We start from the raw sequence: 24,238 nt of genomic DNA, 5'->3' as shown, positions 1-24,238 counted from the left end.
ATTGCTTTCATGACCTAAGAATGATACTGCTTAACAATACTTTATATTATTATTAGCACTCTCTTAAGTCATGCCAGACAGCTCTTATTTATGGAACATTTCTTCACAGCAATCGCAAGATGTGTTAGTTCCACCTACAGTCTTCCAAAGCATCTGCAGTGATTAGCAAGGTGCTGATGGCATGCCTCAAATCTCTTCAAAGAAGCAAATTAAGAATCCCATCCAGTGCACTTTCTTTCTCCCACCTAGGAGCACACACACCCTTTGAGTGTGCAAATGCATCAGAAAATCCACTTGCCAGTTTGCTGTTTCCTATGGTTAATTTATTTTAGCAGTTTTATTTTGGGCAATATTTAATACTCAGCCATGCAAACATTTTCACTTCATTTAAAAGGAATAATGAATTTTGAATACACTGAAGCTCCAAGAATATATATTCATGTGCATTATTTGCTATGATGGCAAATATTTGTTTTTCCTTTCTTTGAAAAATATCCAAAACAAGGCCATGTTTGTAATTTTCTTCAAAATAAAATACATTTACATATTACCTGCATTTTATCCACTGATGTATCTACTGTATAACGTACACTCAATGTAGATATGCACTACTAATTGCCTGAACCAGATGTCCCTCTTTTATCTTTTACATTATTCTTGTTGACTCTGCTTGCTATGAGTCACAAATTCAAGATATCTATGTTAGAAAAGCCCTGGAAAGCAGCAGAGAGAACCAATCTGCTTCAAGTGGCATTAAGGAGAGAGGGAGATTACAGGAGGACTCATTATCTTTAATGTAGGTCCTGCATTTGGCAAAACAGTTACTTATTAAGGAGCAGAAGTGCTCAGCCAGAATCCTACTATACTTGGACCTTTCTGAAAGATATTCAAAAACACTCAATCAGGTTTTCTGGTTTTTATAGTACAGGTATTCCTCAATTTACAATCGTGCATTTAGTGACCATTTAAAGTTACAACGGCACTGAAAAAAGTGACTTATGACCATTTTTCACACGTAGGACTGATCTGGCTTCCCATGGTCACATGATCAAAATTCAGACACTTGCCAATTAACTCATATTTATGACAGTTGTAGTGTGATTCCCTTTTGCAACCTTCTGACAAGCAAAGTCAATGGGGAAGCCAGATTCACTTAACAACCATGTTACTAATTTAATATTGGCAATGATAACAGCTGTGGCAAGTAAGGTCATAAAATGGGGCAAAACTCACTTAACAACTGTCTCACTTACCAACAGAAATTTGGGGCTGAATTGTGGTCGTAAGGCAAGGATTTACCTGCATGACATTCATATGGAAGATTCGTATTAAGTCTCCAGGCCTCCATTAGCTTCAATAGCTTAAGCTAATCAAAGTTCCTCTAGGCTCCACATGAACTCTGGGTGCAGCATTCTCAGACTCAAATAAGTGGTAAACCACAGATTAGAAAAAAGCAACCTTCTTTACTCCCTTTTGAAGATTTTGAGAGTCAATTAGGTGCAGTGCTGATCTGGAGAATGAGAGTTCTAGGCTTTCCTTTTGTTCCATACTAGCAGGCTTGAAGGCCTGCATTCCTATTGGTCTGGAAAAGCCAGGCCATGATTGGTCGTTATGGGACACTCTGATTGGCCCATATAGAGCTTGCCGCAATTGGCTAACACCAAGCGCAGCAAGCTCAAAAACCTGTCATTGGCTGCCTAGCCGCAGCCAGCTCTATAAAAAGAGCAGCTGTGGCTAGGGTTTTTGTCTCAGTATCTGGTTGCTTAATAAAGAGCTGTTGTTCACTACTACGAGTCTCGTCTTTCCTTGGGACCCACCACCCAGACATAACACCTTTGGTTATTAAAAGGGTATTAAAAGTGACTTTAAGCCAGTCATTCCTTCTCAGTCCAATACATCACAAAGGATTATTGTTGTTGGAAAATAGGAGGCAGGAGTATTGGGTATATGAAGCCACAGGGCAACTCCACACAATAGCCTAAATTGCCTGCCTTCATTGCTGCTATTGGATGTTTGTTAAGCCAACTTCAGAAATTCCAGTCTGGATTGCAGTGAGTTGCCATTGGAGATGGACTGGTGTTCAACCTGGCCTATGGCCACCTCAAGACTTGATTGCTCATTCTTCTGTTTCTCATGCTTCCCATCCATTCAGGAAAGGCAGGTTCCACCGACTAGCTCCTGTGTGTGAACCAAACTACTTGTCTTTTCATTTGGGGATTGTTCCCTTCCTACTAGTCCCGATGCCTGCCTCTTGCTTTCCCACACCGAGGCATGCAAAGATGCCTCCCCGTTCCCTGCCCTCCTTTGACATTAATATGGACTCTTTCTATTTTTTTTCTATCTTCCTCCCTTATGTTGTTATAGTGGTTCTGATGCTTCAGTGATGGGGAACAGGCTGTTCTTTTGTTCCAACTTCCTTTGTAGGAAGAAAGTTATAGGAGGAAACTTTGTAGGAGAAAACTTTGTAGGAGGAAAGACTGATAGGTTGTTTTCAAAGAATCAAAGTAGCCATGTTCTTACTTTGCAATTTAAAGATGTGTAAAAAATAAAGGTAAAGGAAGGGAAAGCTTTAGGGGGATGTAAGGAGCATGAGCTTTTTGTGTTGAAGATATTGTAGTTCATTGGCTATTTTTGAGTCAACCACAAGACTGTGTGTGTGTGTGTGTGTGTGTGTGTGTGTGTTTTAAATTATCTGTTGACTAGCAGGAGACATAGCAGTTGGCAGTCTATTGGAAGAGAGGGTTAGGATTAGAGTTAGCCACTTAGAGTGGGACTGCTATTGGAATACAAGGAACCCTATAGAATCATCATTTCTAAAGTAGCTATATGACTTTAAAAGTGAACTTTCATAGATTTTCCTTTAGAAATTGGAATGATGGCCCCTGTACAAAGCACTAGAGGAGTCATCTTGCTCATTACTAGAAAGCACTGAGATCTTTTGATTCCTCTCTGGGGGCAGTTTTATTTTAAAAAATGGGATTGGTCATGTTACAAAAAGAAGAAAGAGAATAATACTGTAAGAGATAGAGAAAGGATTCTCCCCCCCCCCCAAATATTCATCAAATCCATTTCCCTGCATTTATGAATTAATTATTAAATAATTAACATTAATAGTTATTAATGATTAAATAATAATTATTGGATTAGTAATTAGCAATTTCTTCTGCAGCAGATGAATTGAATTCCAAAGAGCTATGTATTATGCATTCCAAAGAGCTATGTATTATTGTAGGGATCACATCAGTCCTTCTGATAAGGTTGCAAAGGGAAAAAAAAGCAGAGGGGTTTTTTTCCCTGTTTGTTTTTAAATTTGTCACAGATATGCCCTTTTGATCTCTTTTTTTTTCCTGCTGTCTTCCGAACTTTGTCTTTATCTTGTCTCCAGCTCATGAGTGAGAGGTGTTAAAGTAGCCTTTCTCCTCCTTTTTCCAACATTATCCAAGGGCAGTATCATAGTATACAGAATTTGTACACTGCCAAACCAAAAATGAGGTTGCTAAGTGGAATTGCAACTAATCAGCAGGATGGATAATGGGGAGAAGGACTTCCCAATAAAGCAGGAGAGGCTCTGGTCCTTTTCAAGGCAGCTCAATAATCCCATATGTGTAAGGGAATACCAGATTTTGACAGATGGGTCTAGCTATTTATTAAACGAGCTTCCAGCCACAGCAATAGGCTCAGGAATGGATGATTTCCTGCTGACTGGTGACATTGAGAAAGTTGGAGGACAGCAAAGCCAGAGGGCTTAATCAATGACTTTGCTTAATATATCCTGCATCCCCCAAATCAGGACATCATCAGAGACAGGCGGGTTAGGGTTCAGCTGTGAAGGCAGGAAATTTTATGCCAACTTTATGTGGCTCAAGAGCAAGGCTAGCATTTACTGAGTCATAGTAAGAGGGCCCAGGAACCATAGAAATAGGATAGGAATCAACAGTGGGGCAGCAAATTTCATGCCAGTACAATTTACTGCTGAGTCAAAAAGGGTGGATAACATTTCAATTCAGTAGTGAGGAAAGATAGATTAGTTATTTATAAAATATATTTATTTGTTTGCTTGTTTGTGTGTGTGTGTGTGTGTGTGTGTTTGTATACGTATGTGAATACCTGCTACAGTACTTGGACTACCTACAGATACAGAGGCATCTAGGATGCTTATTGGAAGTGCTGAATTAGAACTGAAAGCTGAAATAAGTAAATGAAGTTACTTTGCTTTGTTTTTAAAAGTTGGGGATCATTGCCCACCTGCTTCACTGAATTCCATTGAAGGTATTATTCACCCTGCTGAAGTTACAGAATCAAAAATATGAATTGTTATTATGCACAAACTCTGCACAGCCAATGTACTGTGTACACCTGAAACAGGAGCCTTGTCACTGACAGAGAGAACATCAAGTACTGAAAAATGGTAGCTAGAAATACTTGTTAGACTTTTCCAGCCTGATGCTTCTGCTCCAAACCATAAGCATAGAAGAGTTCTGCCATTTCCTTTCATTTTTTCCACTGTAACTATAAATGACTGAAAGCAATTCATAGCCAGGGAAGGGGAATCAGGGATATGGAATTTCTTCCATTCTCAGTTTCTAAAATGGGAAGCCAGGGTGCGGTTTTTCACGTATTCACCCTTTCTAATATAGCCTTTCCCCTACAATTGAAAAAATGGGATGGAACGACTTCTGCCTGCTTCAGGGCAATGTACTGTGTATGTTTTCTGAGGGGGAGTATAGGGTGGTCTGCTAGGAGAATGAAGGGATTTAAGATTGTATGAAACCACTCAGCTCTCAGAACCTCCATCCTGATTTCACCTGCTTTCAGAGCATCACAGGCAGGCTAATGAAGCAGCAGGTTTGTGGTGGAATCCATCCCTGGTTGATGGAGCCCTAGAACATCTACAACCTCTCAACAAAATTTTGCAGGGGGCAGAACTATCTCTTATTTCTTAGAATATTTTTGCAAGTAAATCCCAAACACTGACATATAAATCTAGAAAAATACCCCAGAGATGTGGTTTTTAAGTAAAAGAATGCTATGTGATATTTATACAGATGGTATGTCTGCATGCCTATTTTTTTAAAATAAAAAAGTTTAAAGGAATAGATGTTTTTCTTTTATTTTCTATTACCACAATCTTTCCTAGCATCTGAGTCACAGTTGCAAAGGCTCTTAAGCACCCTTCCATCTTTGAAGAGGATCCACTAATCCAATTTACCCTAATTTTCAGGGGGGCGGGGGGCGGAAACGGGTTTCCTCACTATACAAACAACTTAGCCTTGAGTATAAAAAAGCAAGCTCTCAAAGGAAAAAAATAGTTTTTTCCTCACTATTATAACTATGTTTCATCCAAATCATTTAAACATGACTAACAGCTTTCCCACTTGCTCTCAGTCAATTACAAAATTCCTGATACTTTAAAAATGAATAATTTGTTTCCTGGCTCTGTACCTGATAAGATTTATTATTTGGCAGGCAAACAAATGACCAACTGATATTTGTAGTTTGTTGAACACCCACTGGCCATTATTTGTTGTATGTTTTTATGAATAATTAAAAAGAATTGATTAGTTATGCCTTCCAAGAATGCTTGGATTAATGCTTCTGTACCTACATTATCGAATTATATAATCATATCAGCAGATGATATAAATGTATCAGCAGCAATCACCTAGCAGCAGATAGGAAAAACTTAACTCAGACCTTTTTGAGAGTCATTTCCTCGTGATGAAACAATAGCACTTTGAATTACAAGCTCCAGAAGTATATCTTTGTGTGACATAATGAATGATGAGCTGGCCTGTTTGTTTTTCTGTGTTTAAATAAGAAACAGTCTGGGGCTGAGTAGTGAGGAAACTTCTCCAAGCACATCCATATGATGCAAAGTAAATACAAATGTAGTGTTCTGTTTTTAAAGCTTATTTTTCCATTGCTAATATTTTTTGCATTGCTAAATTTCTAAAATGTAATTTTAAGTCCAGTAATGCTTTTAGCAATTATTTGTTATTTCTACAAAGAGTCCCAAGTGGACAAGAGATGATTCACTTGTTTAATCAGAAGTTCTTCTTTGCCAAATACCTGTAGAAAGTCAGCCTGTCTTCCTCCTTATCCTCTTTTATAAAATGTTGGCTCCCTCTTATCAAGTGCAGGAGAAAAAAACTTGCTTTACCAGAGAAAAAATGCAAATTATACACTGAAATTGAAGAAGAGCACTGTTATGTCCTGAGGACTCAAGGAGTTCTCACTCAGGTCCACTCACTTTATGTGGGCGTTATTCCCCCATTCCCATTGGTTGGTTCTCCCCAGCAGCCAGCTATAAAAGCAGGCTGCGGGGTCCAACCGGTTGCTGATTGCTGCGAGCCAGTTCCAGGCGTGGCAAGCACGGTCAGCCCTTTATTGTAAAATAAAGTATTGTTGCACTCATGCTCTGGTTCAGCCTCTCATTGCTCAAACTTAACACTGGCGACGAGGGTGGGATGGCTACCAGAAGCACCTTGCAACCGCTGAGTCACTAGCCACCGATCCGCAGCCCAGAGAGAGCGATCGGCTGGCGACAAGGGAAACGCTGATCCGCAGCCAGAGAGAGCGGTCAGCCAACAAAACGAGCGATCAAAAGAGCAAACGCAGATCCGCAGCCAGAGAAAGCGGTCTGATTCAAAAGTTAGAAGCGTCTGTAGCCGCTTGTTAGCCCCGCTGCAGGGAAAGTGAAGCGCTGCGAGCCGCAGTCGCTCTGTATTTGGCGCGAAATTCAAACGGGTGTCATTTGAATTTCGAGCCAGTAGGAGACACAGCACAGCGCTGTAGGAAGTCACTAACGCCCACTTTTTGGCGCGAATCTAGACACCTCCAACGGCTAGCAGCCAACGTGGTAACCCAGAGAGAGAAAGAGAGGGTAGCAAAAAACCTCTCCAGAGCTGATATCACTAGTAACTCACGGCGCCCGTAGTCCCAGAGATTTTTCCGCAGGTAGCCCAGCCGTCCAGCACCATGAGTTCCAACCCAGTATTCCCGGCGTTTAAACCAGACGAAGAGAAGTGGGAGTCGTATAAGAACCGCTTCAATCATTATATCGATGCGGTCGGCCTGGCAGACGCGGAGAGCATCGGAAAAATCCTATTTCCTAATCTACTGCGCGAGCCACCGTTTACGATACCGCCGCAGCACTCGTAGCGCTGAGAGAATTGAAAAAGCGTTCCGTGGTCCGAGTTGCTTGAGATCCTCACTAACCACTACGCTCCCAGGCCTTCACAAATTGCCAGGAGGTTCACGTTCCGTATGAGGAAGCAATCAAGTAAGGAGACCATCAATCAATATATGGCCGCCCTCAGAACAGCAGCCCTGCACTGCGGGTTTGAAACGTACCTGGAGGACATGCTCCTCGATCAATTAGTTTGTGGGGTCAAGGATCTCAACCTACAGAGCGCCTGCTAGCAAAAAAGACCTCAACCTCACGCAAGCGGTCGAGGAGGCCCTAGCAGCCGAGCTAGCAACGAACTCAGCCACCGAAATTCAGGGCCCAAGTGCCAAGCTAGCATCGTTCCCAGTCCATTCCGAAGAGGTGGAAGCGGAGGAAACCCACAACGATGAAAACGACGTCCACCGCCTCGCCAACGACAGACGGTCGCAGGTAGGGGCCAAACAAGAATACACCGGTCCACCCAAGCACATCACATTGTGCCTAGCCTGTGGGGGATCGCATCAAAGGGCCACCTGCAAGTTTAAAGGAGCCACTTGCAACAACTGCCATAAGAGGGGCACATCGCGAGAGTCTGCCAAGCCCCCAAAGCGCTGCACACAGACCCCGTCCTCGCACTCGGGACCACAGAGGCAAGTATTAAACTGTCGCACGCACCGCCTTGCCAGGCGTACTTGCCACACTGTTAGTAAAATTTCTCTCTCCGTTTCCCTAGAAGGTAAACCGTGCCACATGGAGGTTGACACAGGGTCAGTGCTCTCAATAATCTCGTGGAACACCCTCAAGAGACTCCACCCCAGCCTATCTACTACCCGGCTTCAGAGATGCCAGTTCGGTCTGAAGGACTACCAGGGAAGGCCATTCCCGTGATCGGCAGAGGCAAGTTCTTTGTCAGTTTTAGAGCTTTTAAAGGCCACCTACCTCTAGTGGTAGTTAACGGCAATCTACCCACCTTATTGGGGCTCGATTGGTTTCCCCACCTCGGCCTAGGGTTAACAGGAGTCCATGCTGTCTCAACCTCAGACACTGACTCCTTATTCGCTGACTACGCAGATGTGTTCAGCGAGGAGCTGGGGTGTTATAATGGAACCCCCATCTCGTTCACCGTTGACCCCCAGGCAGTCCCAATCAGATTAAAACCACGTAGAGTTCCATTTGCTATTCGACCAAAACTAGACGCTGAATTGGATAAACTACTAAAACAAGGGGTCATTGAGCCAACAGATTTCGCCAAGTGGGAGACGCCCATTGTCACACCCTTAAAAAGATGGTAGCCTGAGAATTTGCTCGGACTACAAGACAACAATCAATAAATATTTACAAGTTAGCGCCTACCCTGTGCCCGTCATTCAGCACTTATTGCACACATTCGAGCCGGGCAGTATTTTTGCTAAATTGGACATGTCTCAAGCATATCAGCAGTTCCCTGTTGATAACCAAACAGCGGAACTTCAGACCATCGTCACTCACAGGGGTGCCTTCCGATGCAAGCGTCTCCAATTTGGCGTAAGTGTTGCCCGGGTATTTTTCAATCCCTCATGGAGCGGATTTTACAGGGCCTCCTGGTGTAGTACCCTACTTCGACGACATCTTGGTCTCGGCCAGGGACAGACCCCAACTCTTCCAGAGAGTGCGAGCAGTGTTAGAGAGGTTCAGACAGCATGGCCTCAAGTTAAAAAAAAAAAAATGCGCCATTGCCACTAGACAGGTGGACTTTCTGGGTTATAAAATTGACGCCTCTGGCATTCACCCCCTGGAGTCCAAGGTTAGGGCAATCCATGAAGCTCCCACACCAACCTCCAAAACGGAGCTACAAGCTTTCTTGGGGCTGCTGAACTTTTATGCATCCTTCTTGCCCCATAAAGCCTCAGTAGCCGAACCCCTACACAGATTACTAGACAAAAAGTCACCGTGGCACTGGGGGCACAAAGAAGACCAGGCGTTTAAAGCCGTCAAATCACTACTTACGTCAGAGGCAGTGCTCATCCAATTCGACCCCAACCTTCCTTTAGTACTGGCAGCAGACGCATCCCCTTTTGGAATTGGGGGTCCTTAGTCACAGACTCCCCAATGGCGCCGAGGCCCCCATCGCCTTTTTCTCCAGGACGCTTTCGCCACGGAGCGAAATTACAGCCAAATAGACAAGGAAGCCCTAGCAGCTGTTGCAGCCGTGAAAAAGTTTCACGAATTCCTTTTGGCCACTTCTTGAACTGGTCACCGACCATAAGCCCCTCCTGGGCCTACTGGCCGGCGACAAACAGACACCTCAAGTCCTTTCCCCTAGGATGACAAGGTGGACACTTTTCCTAGCGGCCTACTCATACAAACTTATTCACCACCCGGCAAAACTCTATCCCACGCTGACGCTCTCAGTCGCTGCCCCTTACCCGCTCCGGCTGAAGACCCAGCTCCTGTCAACGCCATTTTCGAAATCACCCAGTTGGACCTGCCCATCACCGCCCTTGACATCGCCGCTAAAACCAAGGCAGACCAAACGCTCGCCCAGGTGCTCGACTGGGTGAGGAGGGGTGGCCGGGAGGCAACGTTGATAACAAATTCGCACCCTTTAAGACTCGCATGCAGGAGCTGTCCAGTTTGCAGGGTTGTCTACTGTGGGGCACTCGAGTGGTCATTCCGACCTCGCTGCGTACCCGAGTCCTGGAGGCGTTGCACGAGGGACACCCGGCATTGTGAGAATGAAGGCATTAGCCCGCAGCTACGTGTGGTGGCCGGGTCTAGACGAGGACATTGTCAATTGGGTAAGTTCCTGCAGCATTTGCCAGGAATCCCGTCCTGCTCCCCCATCGCCACCCCTACCAGATGGGAGAGCGCCAGCGCCCCTTGGTCTAGAATCCATATCGATCTGGCCGGCCCGTGCATGGAAAGATGTTCCTAGTGGTTGTGGACGCTTATTCCAAATGGATAGACGTGGCACAGCTATCCACGACCACCACACTAGCAATCACCAACGTGTTAACGCGCCTGTTCGTTACACATGGACTACCCGACTCCATTGTCTCCGATAATGGCCCACAGTTCGCATCAGTAGAATTCAGCCGTTTTGCTGCCAACCTGGGCATTCGCCACATTTTCACAGCCCCATTTCACCCTGCCAGTAATGGGTTGGCTGAAAGGGCCGTCAGGACCACCAAAGAGGCCCTCGCTAGGTTTGGCAGGGATGACTGGCACCACAAACTCGCACGGTTCCTGATGAGCCAGCACTCAACCCCCTGTGCAGTCACCAATAAGTCCCCATCGGAACTTCTGATGGGCCGGCGCCTGAGGACTGTATTGGACAGATTGCACCCACAATACTGCCCTGACTCTCCCCTCGCTTCTACTTCGGGGTTAGACATTTTATGTTACAGGAGCCGATATTCGCAAGGAATTTCGCTGGGGACCCACTTTGGATTCCAGGCGAGGTCATCGCTATCACCGGGCCGAGATCGTATAGAGTCAGGCTGGAGGATGGTCGCGCCTGGAGGAGACACATAGACCAGCTTAGAAGGCGCCTCAGCACCCTTGCCAACAAGAATCCAGAGTCTCCAGTCGAAGGGGAACCGCCTCATCCGCCGCCCAGCCACATCGCACTGCCAGCGACCAGTCTGCACCAGCGGTCGTTCCGGTCAGCCCAAACTCGGACAACAGCGCCCAGAGAGTTGACCAGCCTGATCCAACCCACGAGAGCTCGACCCCAGTAACCAACCCGGTGGTTTCCGAGGATGCCCAGTCCAGAGAGAGTGTTGGCGACACTATGCCGGCTCGACCATCACAGACTGATACCGAACAGACAGACAATGTTCCCGTGTTGCGCCGTTCCGGGCGCCAACACAACCCCCCCCGTCTACCTCAAGGACTATGCATGTTCGCATCTGGGGGGAAGGGGTGTTATGTCCTGAGGACTCAAGGAGTTCTCACTCAGGTCCACTCACTTTATGTGGGCATTATTCCCCCATTCCCATTGGTTGGTTCTCCCCAGCAGCCAGCTATAAAAGCAGGCTGCGGGGTCCAACCGGTTGCTGATTGCTGCGAGCCAGTTCCAGGCGTGGCAAGCACGGTCAGCCCTTTATTGTAAAATAAAGTATTGTTGCACTCATGCTCTGGTTCAGCCTCTCATTGCTCAAACTTAACAAGCACTATAGAATATTTTACTCATATGAAGCCATATATGCACATACAAACAAAACAGGAATGATTTGAAAGACAGCAGGAGAGGAGGCGGCATTATAACAGTTCATTCACATCAGTGTCTTGCCAAGCCTCCCTTTACATGCTTTGCTGAGCCCTAATCTATACATCAAATTAGTTCATGTGAATGTGATACCAATCTATGTCCTGCCAGTCGATAAAAGCCAGTGTCCCTTGTCATCCATCAACAAATATCAGCTACTGTGCTGTATAAATCACTGGGTCAGGATTCTTTCTTGACAAACATTTTATATCTCATTAGTTTTTGTTAGATTCTATAAAGTGGACAAATTTAATGCAATGCAAAGTATTTAAATGATTTAAATATTGTGGTTAGTAACTTTCCTCTTATCTCAATCCAATATTCCCTTTAGATGGGTACCAAAGGCTATACACAAAGCTTGCTGGGGGCATTGGAACAGGTGACAAGCTGTCCAACAGTCTTCCCTGTGCACACCTGTTTAAACGTTTCTCCAGTTTGCATAATGATATAACATGGCTTGCAATGACAGTGATGGTCATTGGGAGGATGGTCATTGGAAGGAGCAGAACATTCCCTGGACTCTATTACTCTGTGTTGTTTGAGTTTGCAATTACACATTTAACACAGATACTCACATTTATTTTTTGTTTGTGGCAGGCTTAATAGAATCATTCTAAATTATTTTTCTCATCTGCCACTGTGATGCAGTTATTTAATGATAAAAGAAGGCTAAATAGGAATTCTTTTATCATATTGGTTCAGATGCCACTGGATTCTTCTGTAAGCATGAGCAATTCTGTTGTATATATTTAGAAGGGCATGTCTGCCTTGGTATAAGAAAGGCCTCCCCCAATTTACATTTTCTCTGTATGTAAGACTATAGCCTTTCCAGTTCCCAAAGAGTATGGCTATTGGCTGTGCTGGCTTGGAATTAGGGTTTCCATTGAGAGCTTGTTATCCAACTGTACCAGAAATGAGAGGAGTGATATAATCTTCCACAACCTGCTACCCTTCAGCAGTGACCCTATAGGCCATGGGTGTCAAACTCACGGCATTACGTTGCTATCATATAATGTTTCACGACATTTTTCCCATTCATGGAACTGGGGTGGGCATGGTCTGTATGTGACTCACTCAGCCAGTGGGCTGCCAGTTTGACACCTCTGCTAGGCCATCCATTCCCATCTAGTGCAGCTGAGGTTGGTGGGAGTAGTGGCTTAACATACTGAATAAACACCAGCCTACCTTGAGAGAAAGGAAGATTACACATCTTGCCAAATATTATCCATCAATGCAAACTTGAAAAAAAGGCCCTTTTTTTGTTTTTTAGCAGCAGTTGGCATTCTCTTTCCCCCAGCATGCTATAATTTGGTAAACCAATCCTTAATAAGGCCTCTCCCTCATTCTCAGTCCACAGCAGAAATAGATCTGTTGTTTGGCAAGACAGGATAAATACATGGTTAAGCTTTGTCTGTCCAAACAGGGCATCTCATTTCTCAGCAGCACTTAGTGCCTGATACAGAAGTCAGAAAAGAAACCCTCTTTTCAAGACAAGTCAAAGAGCAAGTTCTTCAAAGATGCATTGAGAAGGGGCAGCACTCAGGTCTGTGCCATGTGTCCCCTTTTATAGAGAAAGGACTTCTGTTTCCAAGTCCTTTCAATTATTTATTTATTAAATTTATAATAAATATAAATTATATGTAGATTTTTCTTATAAATTTTTTCATCTAAAATACAAAGAATATACTAAGTTTTCCTAGTATATCCAATCTAAAAATAAAGAAAGGAAAGCAATCAAGTCTTGGAGATAGACATTTATTTACAGTTTGCTATGGCACCGTCATGACCAGATGATACCCTTGGTCGCCCAATAACATCCTCATGGATTTTAAATATAAAAACAATATTTACCACCACCCCAATCTGACAGCTTCACCTCATAGTTTCTTTTTTTTTGTAAAAAATTTATTTGGGTTTTCAGAAAACATAATACAAATAAAATATCTTTTTTTGAGAATAGCATGATCCCAGGTTATCACTTCTCCATGCAGACACAAACTCAATTTCATATTCATCTTTGTGTTCTATTCCATATCTTTTTACTATTTTAACATTTTCTCCATAATTTTTCCCCTCCCTTAGTTTTCTCAATCTTGTTTTTAATTATCTTATACCTATCTAAATTCAATTATATATCTTTTTCTAGGTTTCAATGTCTTTCTAATCATTATATTTATACTTTTATCTGTCCTGTTTCAATTTCATATTTTCTTTCCCCCTGAAAAAAATTTTCCCCTGTAATTACTGATTGGAGTATGACACCTTTGTATCTTTTAATTTTGTCCATTCAACTCTTATTTAAACTTCAATTTATGCCTTTACAATTATAACATTCAGTATAACACATAACTTCCAATCGAATCCTGTTCGGTACATTCTTAAAATACACACTATGTTCTTAAAGAGAATATATATATATAACAATAGTAAATAAATACTTATTCTATTCCAATTCAGCCCTATCATTGATGTTAGTTATAATCTTTAACATATTTAACATTTCTTTTCAATTGAATATCATACTTCCTTAGGAACACTTATAATATTTCCATATTTGTTTTTCATATTTCTTTCATGTTTCTCTTCACTTAAATTTTTATAAATCATTAATAATTAAAATGTTCCCATCCTTTCCTAATTTCATTCTCTCATTCTCTTTATTTCATTTATTTATTAACAAATATTCCATTCCATTACAATAAGTATTTTATTTATCATTTTAATCACACTTGTTTCATATTTTCTAAGTTTATTTCTGTTTCTAATATAACAATACTATCTTATGTACCCTTGCAGAATCCCTCTTTCAATTAAATTTTCACCCATTATCTCTACGTCTTCTAAATAGGCTTATACCTTTAATCCTTATGTGTTTTCCTTGTTTCTCTTTATCTTGTTTCTGTCCTTTATAACTTCTTTTCCTTTCCTTCTTCTCCCTCTTCTTCTCTCTCCCCTTTTTGACCCCTTGTCTCTCTAATTCTAATTCTCTCTTCTTTAATCCTCTCTTCTGTTTCTTCCTAATATTGTAATTACTTTTCAATCTATTCTTTTGTTTTTTGGTTGTTTTTTTCAAATCTTAAACTTTTCACTCTCTTTCCCCCCTTTCCTTTTTTTCCCCCACATAAAATTACTTGGTCATTAAAGATGGCTTCTTCTTTGTCCCACCGCTCTTGTTCTACAAGCATTTCTTATTGTTTCTCATAGTTCAAGATCTCCATTTCTAAAAATTGAGATACGAAGCCAAAAAAACCCTCTTCCTTCTTATGCATCTTCTTTCTGTTTTTTAAGTTCCATTTTCAGTTCTTCCAAGAGTGATCCCATTTTAAACACTTTTAAACAGCCACCTGATTGATTTTAGTCATTTAAATCCAATAACCAAAAATCCAAAAATCACCAAGTAATCCAAATCATCCAAAGCTGTTTCTTCTTACTTCTTTTTTTCATTTTCTCTTCCTGGGGTTCTATTATCTTGTTACAAACTTTCAGTTAGAATGTATCTTATAGGAATCTTGTTGAAGTTTCACTGTAAATTTCTTTTACTTCCAGGCAGTCTCCTCCATTTTTCCAGATTCTGCCTTTTATTTTTTCCTTTTCTCTCCTTTCCTTCTTTTAAAAGTTTTTGAATATCCAAAAGTCTTTGTAATCCCTTTGACATTTTATTTTCAGTGTAAACGCCTATTGATGTCAAAGTGGATTTTTGTCAGTTTCTTACTTAAATCTCTTAGCTGTCAATATGAGGAAGGAAAGAAAAAAAAGGCAAATCCTTTCCCTTTCCTCTCTCCTTCACCGCTTCAAAATCTTCTTTGGGAACAATGTTATTCTTTATAGTTCAAATTCCAGGGTACCTTGTATTATTGCTTTTTCAGTTCAACCCTGTCAACCAAAACTTTCTCTTCTTATCTTCCTCCTGCACATTCTTTTCCAGTTGAGTTCTTCTTTGAGGTGGCCATTTCTGACCACCGCTGCAACCAGGAGTAATGGCCAACTGGGAAGGAGAGGGATAAAGGCCAACTGGTAAGGAGAGATGCATCTCTCCTCGACCCTGCTGGCAGCCTCCCCCATCTTCACCACCTCTACAGGGTGGCTTTGTTCTGAATCCAGCAGGCTCAGGGCACTCCAGTGGCAAGCATGGATCGAAACTGCACATGATCATGGATTTTGGTGCATCACCAAAGAAGCTCAAACCAGAAATCAGCTTCACCTCATAGTTTCAAGGTATATTAAATTTGTCTGAATTTGCTTCCCTTCTTTCCTTACCTTATCTTGTGTGAATTATAGAGGGGCCACTCTGAGACATTACCCAAATTAATTTCTTGCAATGAATTCAAGATGTGCTTTCTGATCATGACTTAGTAGCAGCTCTGCTCTTCAAGGCTATTTCTTTACAACTGAAGACAATGACTTTACAACTGAAGACAATGACATTTCTAAATTACATGTACTGTAAGTGGCAGTGCTAAGCTATTGCTACCAACATTTAACAAAAAGATGTGGCAATAGGTTACTCAATCAGCAGCATAATTATAATCACAGTTTATAAACCTTATTAAAGGAATTTGGAAAAACTGTTAAAAGAAGTATTATTATAAACACCCAATCATGTAGAGATGAAGTAATCAATATGCACATTAGTAGAATAGTCATCGGGACTGGGAGCTTTTCCTGTATTCCTAGATTTAATAGTAGCTATCATTTCTTGAAGAGATAACAATTTGGGTAGATAAAAAGCTTGGTCATGATCTTCATATTTTTTAACATGATTATTTTCTTCTATGGTAACTTATTATTAAAAAGTCAGATATAGGCATAAACATATATGTCTGATTAATTAAATCAAAATCATATTAGACTTTGCCTTGAGCATTGTTAATAACAGAATAATGTCAAATAGGACATCAGGAGCCAAAGTAGTTCAAATGAATACAGGTTTATTGTACGCTAACACTCTCTATAAGAATCTGAACTACTAATGGTCAAGGAGAATTGGTGGTAGATAAGAGTCAGCCAAATTCAAGGTGGACTGGACTTTGATCTCTTGTGGATGCAAAGAGACTTGAGACTAATGATGCACTTGACCCCCTCCCTCGCTCTCAACCAGGTCCTCTCCTATAACATTATTTTACTGTCATTATTTTGATGAAAAGGCCAAACATTTGCCAGGTCTTTTTCCTTGCCTCCAATTATCTACTTTTTTATTTTAGTTGTTAATTTGTGTTAACACAAATTAAATTTAAAACTTTGTTTTAAAATGTGTTTAGGATTGATACTATTAAGCTCTGCTTGTAATTTAAAGGTCATCCAGCTATCGCTGAGGTGTTAGAATGTCTTTTTGTATTATTTTTATCTAGGTACAGCAATGGTTGGATGACTCTAAAAAAAATACCTACAGTCATTCATGGGAAACATTCCAAATAAAAATCTGACAAATGTGGTGAAACTTGCTAGAGCAGAAGATTTATTTTATTCTAGTTACTTGTTTTTCAGGCTATGTTGCTTTTAGCCTGAAGGGAAGAAAAGAATTGCCTTTCTAGTGTTTGGCCAATTTTCATGTAATGGTGCAGGAAAAGTTTGCTCCTGAAATCTTTACCCAGGGCTGAATATGGAATCCAAATCTAAGATTGACACACTGTGCATAGTTCCCAATTGAGTTGTTCTTATTTCTGAACATTCATCCATTCATTTCTAATCAGGACAGAGTGATTTGCTGCTTTATAGCTGCTCCCCAATCATTTTAAGCCAATGAGCATATTGGAATTTTTAATATATGCAATATATATCTCATAACAGTCTGCAGATGACAGCCAATCCCAAAATAGTTGTCATAGGACAAAATAGCACTTTTCCAGAATAGTGCTACTGCTTCCTCTAGAATGATGCTCCCCCTAGCCACTCTTCCTTTGGTCTTTTCTATAGACAAAATGGCACAGATCCACATTTATCCATCATTTTTTTATTGTTTAAAAAGCCTATGAAGGACCCAGATCGTTGAGGGCAATATGCCGACTCTGTAAACTGCTAGAGAGGGCTGTAAAAAGCACTGTGAAGCAGTATATAAGTCTAAGTTCTTGCAATGAATTCAAGATGTGCTTTCTGATCAATGGCTATTGTAATGGGTCTTATAAAAATGATGGATGGTAGAACTGGGAGTTCTCATTTTAAAAAATGTTTTAAAAAGTAAAAAATAATAATAATGGTACCAATAGAATTGTTTATGAGTCATATAAGTATGCCTCAGCAATGTGTTTAGACACCAGTCTTAAAAATCAAAATTATTGTTTTTCAATTTACTTCTTCAGATTATGATTGCTGGTTTCTTTTTAAAATTTCATTTGTTTTAGTAGTGCTTGTTTTAGACTCTTTTTGTTTAATATGTAATTGAACAGTCAAAATATTTTTAATTAACAATATTTAATAGACTGCCTTCATCCAGAGGATTTCTGAGTGGTAAACTGTTATTCCAAAATACAACCATTAAAACAGAAGCAGAAGTAATAGCAGTGATGGCAGTTGTTTTATCTGAGTACTGTCCTTGTGGATCACATCTTAAAAGAGCTGTGTATCAGCATCAGTTTTCCATATAAATATTGTAACACTGTAAGAGATAGGATATGTAAACTGTTAGGTCGTGGGTGAGAGAAGATGCGGGAGGCTCTGAGTCTATTCACTTTTTATTCGCATGGTTCAGAACAAAGAACAGTGGTTGCGGCAGCTCTTTTTACCCCTGGGCTGCTGCGGCTCCAGCAGTGACGGCTCTTTAAATTTCCTGCCGTTACTCCTGGCCAATCAAAACCTCTCATGCAAATATCTAACAACCCTCCCCTCTTGGTCCAGCTCGCCCAATACCGTCCCACCTACTGTACATAGTCACGTAAGTAGGCGGGGTGTTTAAGGGTGCGACTGGACCTGCACAGCTCAGTCATGGGTTGGACTTCGAGCTGTTCAGAGGGATTCTTTGCCTCTCCGGTTCCCTCCCATGGAACCTCCTGGAAACTACCTTCCTGGGTGGCCATTTTATCCCCATAGATGCTGCCCTTTCTCCTTCCTCCCTGGATGGTTGCTGCAAATCTGGTAAGTGTGATTTTTTTGTGATTCCCTTCTGGTGCGTTTGGAGCTAAACTTACATTTTGGCCCTGTGTTGGCCTTGTATTTGTTAGGGCCTGTTCTCCACTATTCCTTTCTGATGCGTTTAGAGCTATTCTTAAGTTTTGGCCATGTGGTGGCCATGTACTTGTTAGGGCCTGTTTTGCATTATTTTGTGTATGTTCTGAATGGATGGGGTTTCCCTTCTCTTTCCCATTCTTGTTTGAGAGGGGTCTCCCCCTTCCTCTCTGGTTATTCCTTTTATTCCCATGGTCCTTAGTTGGTCAATGTGCCTTCTCCAGTTTTTTTCCATCAGTTGTTTCTACTCTGTATGAATGGGGCCCTGTTATTTGAATCACTGTTGCTGGTACCCATAATGAGTTACCTGTTAGATTTTTAGCATAGACTGGGTGCCCCATTTGGAAGTTCCTGCATGTGGTTGCTGAGTCTAGTGATTTTTCTGGTGTGTAATTTGAGTGCACTCTATCTAATTGAGATCTTAGCTTCCTTCCCATTAGTAGTTCAGCGGGGCTTTTGTTAGTAGATGCACTTGGTGTTATGTGCTGTATGCTCAACATTCTGTCTATTTTTGCTTGTACATCCCCCGGCCCTAGCTTCTGAAGTATCTCTTTTGTGTATCTCATTATTCGTTCCGCCAAACCATTCGTGGATGGATGTCCAGGTGCTGAAAGGGCATGTCATATGCCATTTTGCGCCAAGAATCCCTCAAACTGTGTAGCCATGAATTGTGGACCATTGTCAGAGACTAGGACATCCGTAAGGCTGTGTGTAGCAAATAATTTTCTTAATACTCTTATTACTGTCTCTGTCATCGTGGATTGCATAATGCTAACTTCCAACCACTTTGAATATGTGTCCACTATTATTAGAAATGTATTTTCCCTTATTGGTCCCACAAACTCTAAGTGTATCCTGGACCATGGTCCTCTTGGTTGTTTCCATCCATGTGAGGAGGCTACGGGTGAGGCTGGCCAGATCTCCTGACAGTTCTGGCAGGCTGCAACCCACCCTTCTATCTCCTTATCCATCCCTGGCCACCATACATAGCTCCTTGCTAACGACTTCATTTTAACAATTCCTGGGTGTCCCTCATGCAACATGTCCAGTATCTCATCTTTCAAACTGTCCAGAATTATTACCCAATCCCCCATAGTATGCAACCCTTCAATACGGAGAGTTCAGTATGTCTGGTTTTGAAAGGTCTCACTTTTTCATCTATGTCCTTCACTGGCCACCCCCTTCCTATCCAGTTCAAAATGTGCACCAGAGTTCTGTCCTTAGCTGTTGCTCTCGCGATGTCCACTGCATTTATAGGATTTCAATGTAATGTCTCTATCAGGAGGATAGTGGTCGCTGGTGCTGGATCTTCATCCTCTGTAGGCAAGGGGCATTGGCTTAAAGCATCAGCATGGTTGATTTCTTTTCCCAGTTTGTAGATTAGGTTGTAGCTATATGCAGATAAGAATTCTATCCAGTGGGTCATTCTGGGGGATACGATATTTGGTGTGGGTTTATCCCCTATGATAATGTCCAACAGTGGTTTGTGGTCAGTTATTAGTGTAAATTTTCTTCCATTTATATATTCATGGAATCTCTTAATTCCTGTAACTGCAGCTAATGCTTCTTTATCTAATTGGCTGTAATTTCATTCCGGTTTCGATAATGTTTTTGAATAAAATGCGATTGGGGCTTCCTTTCCATTTGCAAAATGTGGCTGAGGACAACCTCCACTCCATATGGTGAAGCATCGCAAGTCAGTGTAATAGGTACAGTCTCATTGTATTGAATTAATGCGCGTTCTGATGTGATCAAGTTCTTAATTTCGTTAGACACTTTCTCTTCCTCCTGCCCCCACACCCATGCTGTGTTTTTATCAAGCAGTCTGTGTAGGAGTTCCGCCACAGTTGCCTTATGCGGTAAGAAAATATGGTAAAAGTTAATTAATCCCAGGAATGCCTGTAGATCCATTTTCCCACTTGGTCTGGGTGCATCCCTTATTGCCTTTGTCTTATTGTCTGTGGGGTGAATGCCGTCTTTGTCTATTAAGAATTCCAGGAATTCTACTTTGGTGTCTGCTAATTGGCATTTTTCTTTCTTTAATTTAAGCCCCACCTCCTCGAAATGGCTTAGGACCTCCCTTAATCATTTTAGTAATTGTTCTTTGTCCTCCGCTGAAATGAGGACATCATCGAAATATGGCACCACCCCCTTGACTCCATGCAGTAACCATTCCATGAGGCTTTGAAACAGTCCCGGGGCTACACTAACCCCAAATTGCAAACGGTTACATTTAAAAAACCCTCTGTGTGTGACAATAGTCTGTGCTTCTGTTGTTTCAGTGTCTACTGGCAATTGCTGATAGGCTTGTGCGAGGTCTAATTTTGCAAATATTTTCCCCTGACCCAAATAGTGTAATAGGTGTTGTACCACTGGCACGGGGTAATCATTTTGTTGTAATGCTCTATTCAGGGTGCCCCAGTAATCAGCACAGATGTGCACTGACCCATCTGGCTTCATGGGGGTCACTATTTGGGTTTCCTATTTTGCCTGATCTGTGGGTTCTAAGATTCCCTGCGCAATGAGCTTATCTAATTGCTCATCGATTTTTGGCTTAAGTGCGAACGGAACTCACCTTGCCTTTAGTCGGATTGGGGCTATATTGGGATCTAGATTAAAAGAAATAGGTGACCCCAAGTACGAGGGCTATCCACAAAATAGATTACGTTTTCGTCTGTAGCAAGAAGGGTCGGAGCTAGAGTGGCCATCTTTGGTTTGTGCGTCCACCGCTCAGTCTGCATCTAGTCGTGCTAGTGGGAGGTTCGTATAGTTGCCTGTTATTTCACAGCAAACATTTGAAATGTGTGCTGCAATTGAAAATCCCGCGAGATGTGAGGTGCGATCAGTGATAAGGTTTTTGTTTGCAAAAAACCATAAACCGATTGAAATTATTGTGAAACGTTGCAAAAACTAAGAAAAGCAATTCAGAACAAGCGTAGAGGAAAGTTAAGCTCAAAAATGTTGTTTCTGCATGACAATGCCCGACCACACACAGCAAATCGCACTCGAGAAGTCCTGAATGCTTTCAAGTGGGAGATTTTTCCTCATCTGCCCTACAGCAAGATCGGGGCTGTATCTCGCAGGATTTTCAATTGCAGCACACATTTCAAACATTTGCTGTGAAATAGCAGACAATGATAAGTACCTCACACTAGCACGACTAGATGCAGACTGAGCGGTGGATGCACAGACCAAAGATGGCCATGCTAGCTTCGCCCCTTCTTGCTACAGATGAAAACGTAATCTATTTTGTGGATAGCCCTCGTACTTGGGGTCACCCATTTCTTTTAATCTAGATCCCAATATAGCCCCAATCTGACTAAAGGCAAGGCCTAATTTGTCGTCGAACACCTCCTTGAAGTCCTCCATCAGTTGTTTTTCCCACTTACTGTCTGTGGTATTATTAATGCCTGTGAATTCAATTCCTAGTGGTATGAACCATTCAAGCCCCAGGAGGCCCAGTCTGTCCCGGTCAACCACAATTGGTGGCAGGATTTCAGAGGGATTTTTGAATGTTACTCTGAATTCGCCTCTGCCTATGATGGGGATCCTGTTTCCTTGGTAATCCTTTAAGATTATTATTTGTTCTCTCAGTTGAGTCTTCTTAAAATGAGGAAGTATTCTTTTGAGGGTATCCCATGATACCATTGATAGAATGGATCCGGAATCCACCTCCATCTCGCAAGTTTCACCTTCTATATCTATCCACACATTCACTTTCCTCGCATTAGGTGTGCTGGAATGTCCTACGATCACGGTCTGGTGCGTTTCGCCTCTTTTTGTGTTGAACTCCTGGTTCTTCTGGCTTCTATTATACTGGCTCCCTTGATTTTCTCGCCATCTGGGTGGGGGGGGAGCCAGTCTTTGGGTTCTCAGTTTGATTTTCCCACCATCTCGGGAGGGGAGGCCTTGCCTTTGTCTTCTCTGGGTAGGCTTATACACTCGGTATGCTCTTCCTATGTGCCTCCTTTTCTCACAGCATTGGCAAATAGCATCACGGAACTGGCATTCTGATCTATGGTGATTTCCTTCAGATCCCATACACCAGAATTCTTTTTGTTTATTGTCCCTGCTCTTTGCCTGCCTTTCGAATCAAAGTTGATTGACTTCTTCCTCCTCAGTAGATCCCGAGTCCGACCCCAGGTCCTCATGGTATATGATGGTGATATCTTTTTGGTGGGGGCTGTGTTGCCTTATTCATCTTCCGCATGGCTGCTGCAGACTTTTGGGAAGCCTCTGCGGTTGCCGCTCCCTCAATGGCCTCTTTTAATGTTATATTTGGTTTGGTTAGTAGACAGCTATGTAGCATTAGGTCTCTCAACCCCCAAACCATGCGGTCCCTCATAGCCTCGTCTAAGTTTGAGAATTCACATGCCCCTGCGTTATTCCTTAGTCTTGTCACAAAATCATTGATGCTTTCCCCTTCCTTTTGATCTCTCCTGTAGAATTCATGTCTCCTTACCAGGGAGGAAACAGTGGAGGTAAAATGGGCTCTCAACAGTTTCTCTAAATCTGGCCAAGCCATTGTCTTTACGTCAGTGGGGGCTGTGAGGGCTTTTGCCATTTTAAAAACGTTGGGGCCACAATGCTTGAGGAATACTGCTCTCTTCCTCAACTCTGTAATATTTACGAGGTTGCTGCTTTCCAAGAACATCTGGAACTGATCGACGTACGATTCCCAATCTTCTCTGGTTGGGTCGAATGGTGTGGGTGGCATGTTGTTTCCGGCCATTCCATTCGGTAGCTCACCCAATTTCCACAATCCTGCTTCTCTCAGTATCCCACTTTTGTCGCCAATGTTAGCTTGTGGGTGAGAGAAGATGCGGGAGGCTCTGAGTCTATTCACTTTTTATTCGCATGGTTCAGAACAAAGAACAGCGGCTGCGGCAGCTCTTTTTACTCCTGGGCTGCTGTGACTCCAGCCAGTGACTGCTCTTTAAATTTCCCGCTGTTGCTCCTGGCCAATCAAAACCTCTCATGCAAATATCTAACATAAACTGTGAGAATCAGATAGATTTCCCTACAGAACAGTCACACACATGGCCTGTTTTGCTACATAGATCAGCAAAAAAGAGTCACTTTAAATCAGGGGTCTCAAACACAATTTACCTGCGGGCTGCTGGAGGCAGAGTCTGGGTGAGGCTGGGCCGCATAATATTATACTTTATATTATACTTTATATTTATATTATACACTAATATTATACTTTCATAGCACAGTGGGGGCCACAGGATATCATCCTGCAGGCCGCAATTAGCCCACGGGCTGCGAGAATGAGACCTCTGCTTTAAATGATTCTTCCTGTTTTTCAGAGAGTGGAAATGCATACAAGAAGATATCAATTACAGCAACAGAATATATTGAAGAGCATCTACAATTCACCAGCAAACAAGAATAGAAAGCAGAGATTTCCACAGGGGCATGACACACATACAAAACAGGGGGAACTTTGATTGCATGATTGTGGCCACCAACTTGACTTCTTCTTCTTTTACTATATCCTGCAGGCACCTATAATGGGAAGATCCTAGGCAATTTAACCTATGTCATTAATTATAAATTATTTGAAAATTTGTTCCTATCCTATGGTAGTTTTAATAAACAGATGCTTGCCATGTCTTGAATGGTTGAATTGGAGTCACAGTTCCTTTTAATTTTTACAG

General features: G+C 42.0%; 1 long non-coding RNA gene across 2 annotated transcripts in view; it reads left to right on the top strand.

The window, feature by feature from the left end:
• LOC148126098 (uncharacterized) overlaps positions 1-23,944 on the top strand; it is an 81,840-nt gene extending 57,896 nt beyond the window's left edge. For both annotated transcript variants that reach the window (XR_015742559.1, XR_015742558.1), the window contains one exon: positions 23,888-23,944. This is a non-coding gene — a long non-coding RNA (uncharacterized LOC148126098). The remainder of the gene's footprint in view (positions 1-23,887) is intronic.
• Positions 23,945-24,238: the final 294 nt, after the last annotated feature.

Source organism: Pseudonaja textilis, chromosome 3 (assembly GCF_049901715.1).
Source record: "Pseudonaja textilis isolate UNSWEBS1 chromosome 3, rPseTex1.2, whole genome shotgun sequence".
In the NCBI taxonomy this organism is placed as follows: Eukaryota; Metazoa; Chordata; class Lepidosauria; order Squamata; family Elapidae; genus Pseudonaja; species Pseudonaja textilis.
The sequence above is the reverse complement of the archived record's forward strand: the minus strand, read 5'-3'. Positions and strand labels throughout refer to the sequence as shown.